The sequence below is a fragment of the Salmo salar genome, chromosome 14 (assembly GCF_965601325.2).
Source record: "Salmo salar chromosome 14, fSalSal1, whole genome shotgun sequence".
Classification (NCBI taxonomy): domain Eukaryota; kingdom Metazoa; phylum Chordata; class Actinopteri; order Salmoniformes; family Salmonidae; genus Salmo; species Salmo salar.
This window is the reverse complement of record NC_138304.1, coordinates 9,229,052-9,237,122: the sequence shown is the minus strand read 5'-3', so window position 1 is coordinate 9,237,122 and position 8,071 is coordinate 9,229,052.

Genomic DNA, 8,071 nt, shown 5'->3' with positions numbered 1-8,071 from the left:
ATTGTTTATCTTGGGTCAAGCGTTTCAGGTAGGCTTCCACAAGCTTCCCACAATAAGTTGGGTGAATTTTGGCCCATTCCTCCTGACACAGCAGGTGTAACTGAGTCAGGTTTGTAGGCCTCCTTGCTCACACACGCTTTTTCAGTTCTGCCCACAGATTTTCTATAGGATTGAGGTCAGGGCTTTGTGATGGCCACTCCAATAACTTGACTTTGTTGTCCTTAAGCCATTTTGCCACAACTCTGGAAGTATGCTTGGGGTCATTGTTCATTTGAAGACCCATTTGCGACCAAGCTTTAACTTCCTGACTGATGTCTTCAGATGTTGTTTCAATATATCCACATAATTTTCTTTCCTCATGATGCCATCTATTTTGTGAAGTGCACGAGCCCCTCCTGCAGCAAAGCACCCCCACAACATGATGCTGCCACCCCCGTGCTTCACGGTTGGGATGGTGTTCTTCGGCTTGCAAGCATCCCCCTTTTTCCTCCAAACATAACGATGGTCATTATGGCCAAACAGTTCCATTTTTGTTTCATCAGACCAGACCAGAGGACATTTCTCCAAAAAGTACGATCTTCGTCCCCATGTGCAGTTGTAAACCGTAGTCTGGCTTTTTTATGGTGGTTTTGGAGCAGTGGCTTCTTCCTTGCTGAGCGGCCTTTCAGGTTATGTCGATATAGGACTCGTTTTACTGTGGATATAGATACTTTTGTACCTGTTTCCTCCAGCATCTTCAGAAGGTCCTTTGCTGTTGTTCTGGGATTGATTTGCACTTTTCGCACCAATGTACGTTCATCTCTAGGAGACAGAACGCGTCTCCTTCCTGAGCGGTATGATGGCTGCCTGGTCCCATGGTGTTTATACTTGCGTACTATTGTTTGTACAGATGAACGTGGTACCTTCAGGCATTTGGAATTTGCTCCCAAGTATGAACCAGACTTGTGGAGGTCTACTATTGTTTTTCTGAGGTCTTGGCTGATTTATTTTGATATTCCCATGATGTCAAGCAAAGAGACACTGAGTTTGAAGGTAGGCCTTGAAATACATCCACAGGTACACCTCCAATTGACTCAAATGATATCAATTAGCCTATCAGAAGCTTCTAAAGCCATGACATAATTTTCTGGAATTTTCCAAGCTGTTTAAAGCCACAGTCAACTTAGCATATGTAAACTTCTGACCCACTGAAATTGTGATACAGTGAATTATAAGTGAAATAATCTGTCTGTAAACAATTGTTGGAAGAAATGACTTGTGTCATGCACAAAGTAGATGTCCTAACTGACTTGCCAACACTATAGTTTGTTAACAAGAAAATTGTGGAGTGGTTGAAAAACGAGTTTTAAAGACTCCAACCTAAGTGTGTGTAAACTTCCGACTTCAACTGTAGGTAGGTGTGAAGAATTTTTGGTAAAATAATCCAATCAAAATGGAAAGCTGCTTGAATATGGGAATATGCCAGGCCTATTGAGTCAAAATCTATTATGGCCAACTGTATAGATAATAGAGCAAAAATGAACAAAACTTTTTAACAGGTGTAATATTTTTTAATAAATACTTTGCTACAATGACACAATGTGTACTGAACAAAAATATAAACACAACATGTAAAGTCCCATGTTTAATGATCTGAAATAAAAGATTCCATACATTATCCGTACTCACAATTTGGTTACGTCCCTGTTAGTGAGTATTTCTACTTTGCCAAGATAATCCATCCACCTGACAGTTATGGCATATCAAGAAGCTGATTAAACAGCATGATCATTACACAGGTGCACCTTGTGCTGGGGGCAATAAAAGGCCACTCTAAAATGTGCAGTTTTGTCACAGAACACAATGCCACTCATGTCTCAAGTTTTGATGTAGTGTGCATTTGGCATGCTGACTGCAGGAATGTCCACCCGAGCGGTTGCCAGAGAATTAAAATTGTAATTTCTCTACCATAAGCCGCCTCCAACGTTGCTTTAGAGAGTTTGGCAGTATGTCCAACCGGCCTCACAACCGCAGACCACGTTATGGCGTTGTGTGTGCGAGCAGTTTGCTGATAACTTTGTCAACAGAGTGCCCCATGGTGGCGGTGGGGTTATGTTGTGGGCAGGCATAAGCGACCGACAACAAACACAATTGCATTTTATAGATGGCAATTTGAATGCATAGCGTTGTCACAGCGTTGTTGTGCCATTCATCCACCGCCATCACCTCATGTTTTAGCATGATAATACAGTATTGGCCAAAAGTTTTGAGAATGACACAAATATTAATTTCCACAAAGTTTGCTGCTTCAGTGTCTTTAGATATTTTTGTCAGATGTTACTATGGAATACTGAATTATAATTACAAGCATTTCATAAGTGTCAAAGGCTTTTATTGACAATTACATGAAGTTGATGCAAAGAGTCAATATTTACAGTGTTGACCCTTCTTTTTCAAGAACTCTGCAATCCGCCCTGGCATGCTGTCAATTAACTTCTGGGCCACATCCTGACTGAAGGCAGTCCATTCGTGCATAATCAATGCTTGGAGTTTGTCAGAATTTGTGGGTTTTTGTTTGTCCACCCGCCTCTTGAGGATTGACCACAAGTTCTCAATGGGATTAAGGTCTGGGGAGTTTCCTGGCCATGGACCCAAAATATCGATGTTTTGTTCCCCGAGCCACTTAGTTATCACTTTTGCCTTATGGCAAGGTGCTCCATAATGCTGGAAAAGGCATTGTTCGTCACCAAACTGTTCCTGGATGGTTGGGAGAAGTTGCTCTCAGAGGATGTGTTGGTACCATTCTTTATTCATGGCTGTGTTCTTAGGCAAAATTGTGAGTGAGCCCACTCCCTTGGCTGAGAAGCAACCCCACACATGAATGGTCTCAGGATGCTTTACTGGTGGCATGACACAGGACTGATGGTAGTGCTAACCTTGTCTTCTCCGGACAAGCTTTTTTCTGGATGCCCCAAACAATCGGAAAGGGGATTCATCAGAGAAAATGACTTTACCCCAGTCCTCAGCAGTCCAATCCCTGTACCTTTTGCAGAATATCAGTCTGTCCCTGATGTTTTCCTGGAGAGAAGTGGCTTCTTTGCTGCCCTTCTTGACACCAGGCCATCCTCCAAAAGTCTTCGCCTCACTGTGCGTGCAGATGCACTCACACCTGCCTGCTGCCATTCTTGAGCAAGCTCTGTACTGGTGGCCACGACTGTACATGGCCCCATGTCGCAATGATCTGTACACAATTATTGGAGGCTGAAAATGTCCCAGTTCTTCCATGGTCTGCATACTAACCAGACATGTCACCCATTGAGCATGTTTGGGATACTCTGGATCGACGTGTACAACAGCGTGTTCCAGTTCCCGCCAATATCCACCAACTTCGCACAGCCATTGAAGAAGAGTGGGACAGCATTCCACAGGCCACAATAAATAGCCTTGTCAACTCTATGTGAAGCAGATGTGTCGTGTTGCACAGACACTGACTGGTTTTCTGATCCAGGCCCCTACCTTTTTGTTGTAGGTATCTGTGACCAACAGATGCATATCTGTATTCCCAATCATGTGAAATCCATAGATTAGGGCATAATGAATTTTTTTCAATTGCCTGATTCCCTTATATGAACTTGTCGTGTCTGGACTATCATTACTTAAATGTGAAGACTTATTTATATCAAATCAATCACTCTAGGTTGAATTATTACGTGATTAAACTAATCATGTAAACATTAATTAGCTAGGAAGTCAGGGCACCACGGACTGAGATTACAAAGTTATCATTTTCCAAATATTAATTAGTCTATTAATGAATTATTCAGTTCAGTTCTCATTACTGAACGTTGCAAACCCTTGGATATCTGCACGAACCCTAGTTTCCATAATGAATCAGCAATACACAAATTGGCTTAATTTTTTATTTACTAGCTAAATAATCACACAGAATTACATAACATATAAACAGTAGATATTGGTTACTAACAATGATAGAAAAGTCCCTAGTGGACTAAGCCGATATGACGGCTTGGTAAACAAAGAAAGGGGTGGGGACTGAGAAAGAGCGGGAAAGACTAACTGGATTTACAATACACAGAGGATAATTATAATCATTGAAATGCTAATCCTTTGTACATGAACAGCCACTCATTCGAGACTAATTGCAATGTATATATTTACACCAGTATGTCGTTGCTGTCTTCTCTGTTGGAATCACTCAATCACTCAATAGAGTTCATCAGAGTCTCTGGTTAACTTTCCCAGAAGTCACAATGTCTTTTGTGGTTGTAGGTGGTTAGAATGTACACTTCAGAGTACCATTTGGAAATGTTCTCATAGATAGAGGCTTCGGTGGTTGTCGGTATTCTCATTCTAGACTTACGTAATTTCTAGCTGCAGACTAGTAATTATATGTCTAAGATTTGCTCTTATTCTGTAGTGATTGATAGTTTCAGAGTTTAACTATTTCCAGCCGTGTAGCCAAACTACAGCTGTATGGTCTCCGTGGCCGATTGTCGTTCTAAACCATTTCACATGAAGCGTCAGCTGCATGTTTTCTCGTCTAATGTGAATTTCGTTTGGTGTGTGTTATATACACTTCAGAGAAAAAGCTGGTCCATGATGCCGACGTAATGTCTATGCTCACGTGGGTGTGGTTACTGACTTGGTTGACTTTATATGAAAACCCATATTTTCTCATTTAGAAGGTTAACATCACATTACATCTTTTCACAAATAATTGCATGTTCAATCACATATGTTTCACAGTATTTAGACATAAACCTGACAGCTGGGAAATGTACACTTTAAGAGATACAGTTACGTGTGTTTCCTGTCCGTCATGAGATCACCAAATGAAACACTTGTCATAACTGTCCCTTAAGTGTCCATGGACCATTCCCACATTCTCAAAAGTAGAATATTGTTTAGTTCTCCCATTTTGGGGATTAGGAGTTTAGAACTAAGATAAGCTCTTTGTTCTGGTAGACTCTCTCCCTCAATACTACATGGCAGTTTCTACCAGGTATGTATGACCTTTCGTAAAGTCATAAAGCCTGTGGTTGGGAGAGTGAGAGAGACGGGGAGCTACGATATACACCCCCAAAGCGCCACATCATGACAAACTGTAACTCAGTAAAATATTTTTGTTGCATGTTGCGTTTATATTTTTGTTCAGTATAGTTAGCTACCCACCTCATTCCTTTCTTTTAGCATGTGCGCGTAGTAAGTACACCATCATGTTTTCGGGATATGTGTCTTTTCAGATTCCACAATGATTCTTTAGATGTGGACCCTACATCACCGCACTCCCTCTCTTGCTCTTGGTCCTCATCTTTGTAAGTCACCTTGATTTTGCACCTGTGTGTTCTATCAATTTAGCAAACTCCATGACAGTAGCTAAAGCAAGGGGCTATAGCAGCACACAAGTAGACAACAAATGCATGCTGGGCCAGGCATACCCTGTGCTCAAATGAGCTCTACTGGAGGCTACTGGAATGAAATTGGAGCAGGCTAGAAGGCCAACGCTCCAGACTTTAGGAATCTCGCTCCAGACTTTAGGAATCTCGCTCCACGCTCCAGTCAAATTGGGCATGCTCTGCTCCTCGCTCTTCTCCAGCTCCGCTCCCATACTCTGGTGCGTAGGAGGGGTTTACCATGTGTTTTTATTGTCTCAGTATTCAAGTGCTCTTTCAGGACCACTCAGTGAACCGGGTCGCACTGATACTGCAGTGCCTTCCCCAGGAGACGCAAGTCCCCCCGGGCCACTAGACTACTCAGGACCACAAAGACCGAAGGTAACCACACAACACACAACTCCGAAACAGAAAACGTTTTAAAACGTTTTGCAGCAAAAACAAAAATGACATTTTTTTATTTGGCAAGTCGAGGTAGTTCCTCCCTGATGCAGTCTGTTTTCTTCTGTTTGGTGCCTAATGTTATTTTCTGATAGGTGCCAGAGGCCCAGTGGGTCACATGGGCCCAAATGGACCAAGAGGTCGTCTAGGTGCCTATGGCCTCCTGGGGCCCAAAGGTGACAAAGGCAGACACAGGTGACCACTGAGATCAGCAGAGCTAACTGAGACAATTCTGGCTGTTTTAGCCTGTCCCTCTGATAATGCGGTTCCTCTGCAGGTCCCAAAGGCTGTCCCGGTCAATACCATTGAGGAACCCCCCTTTGGGCTCCCTGGACCCTCAGGATCATTAGGTGTACCTGAACCCCAACCCCAGGGGCAGCAGGTAGTCTAGTGGTTGGGCCAGTAAACAAAAGTTTGCTGGATTGAATCCCTGAGCTGATAAGGTAAAAATCTGTCATTCTGCCCCTGAACAAGGCAGTTAACCCACTGTTCCCTGGTAGGCCGTCATTGTAAATAATAATTTGTTCTTAACTGACTTGCCTTGTTAAATAAAGGGCACATTTTAATGCTGGGCCCCATGGAAACCCTGTGCCTCATGGTAGCTGACCAACAGAAACAGGAGAGTTGTGTGTGTGCGCGCACCCTTACCTTCACACTGACTGATTGTGGTGTTTGTGTCCTCTCCTGGGTCTTAAGGGTCCTGCTGGGTTGCGAGGGCCCCCAGGGAGACACAAGCCAGGCAGGCTTGTGTATGCAAGTCTTCAGCACCATGCCCTTCTGCTACACCTGTGACTACGCCAGACGCAACGGTAAGTCCTACTGGCTCTCCACCTCTGCGGCCGTGCCCATGATGCCCGTGTCGGGGGGCGAAATCCTCGGCCACATCAGCAGCTGTGCCGTGTGTGAGAGACGCCCTCGCAGCCAAGATCACAACGCCCCCAGCTGTCCCCCCGGATGGAGGAGTTTGTGGGCCAGCTACTCCTTCCTCATGGTGAGTGTGCTGGGGGTGGGGGATCTTTGTATGTGTGTATGACTTTATTGTGTGCAAAGTTGTTTGTTGATATTTGTGTGTGTGTGTGTGTGTGTTTGTACTATCCTCTCCTCTCTCCAGCACTCCGGAGCAGGTGGCAAGGGTCAGTCTCTGACCTCGTCGAGCAGCTGCCTGCGTGGAGTGGCACGTGCCAATACTTTGCCAATGTCTACAGCTTCTGGCTGACCCTTGTTACCCGAGCCGAGCAGTTTGGCACCGCCCCGTCCCTGGCGTGTGCCTCCAATCAACAGTGCCAGCAGGTCAGCCGCTGCCACGTGTGTACCAAGGGCTGAACACCTTATGTCTCCTATTTCTTTTCTTTATTCTTTATTGTATGTTTATTGGATTGAGAGAGATGGAGGTGACAGATAGGAGAGAGAGTTCTGAAAGAGCAGTGGGCCGGATTTGAACCCATGCTGTACATGTGCTCCAGAGGCAGTGGCATAGACCATTAAACCACTCCAGGCCACGTCACCTCCTATTTCACCCATAAGTCAAGTTACCTCATAATATGATTACCGAACTTCCCTGACCCCTCTAAATCACTGCTATTTTGGGTTTTCCACTGTATAGCCTTATACATTTGTCAACTCTTCAGGGCTACCACCATCATCTACCATTTGACCATGGAGGCTAATTTAACAAAACCATTTTGTGGATTGCTGTCTATCCCTGTCGATAGACTGCTTTCAAGGTAAGGATACAAATATATAAAGTGTGGAAGATTATGTAATTTCGCTGAATAATCCTTTAAACTAACTTCTTGATGGTGGTGGGCATTGGCCAGGCAATAGGCACAATGGTTAAGCACTGATCAACCAGCATTGAGCACCTCCCAGATCAGGAAGTGAAAGCCTTAATCAGATCTCATCTTAACATGTGTAGTTGAAATAACCAATAATATTATATTCTTGTATCAATACCCATGTCATAATGTTATAATTTATATAACTTACACTGCTGCTATTACAGCTTCAAATGCACTGGTCCCATTTCTTCGTACATCATACATACATGTTATATTCCTGTTTGTAGTTGTGCAAAATGAAATGACAAATGAAATAGTTTCCTTTTGTTGCCTGTGTTGGTGTAAATATTCATTTTGTTTATTGGTGCTGATAACAGTGGTGCTCTTATGGTTTTAAATTTGCTATCAAATTGTGCTATGCCATGTTTGTATTACAGATAAGCAGATGTTTTTATTCTT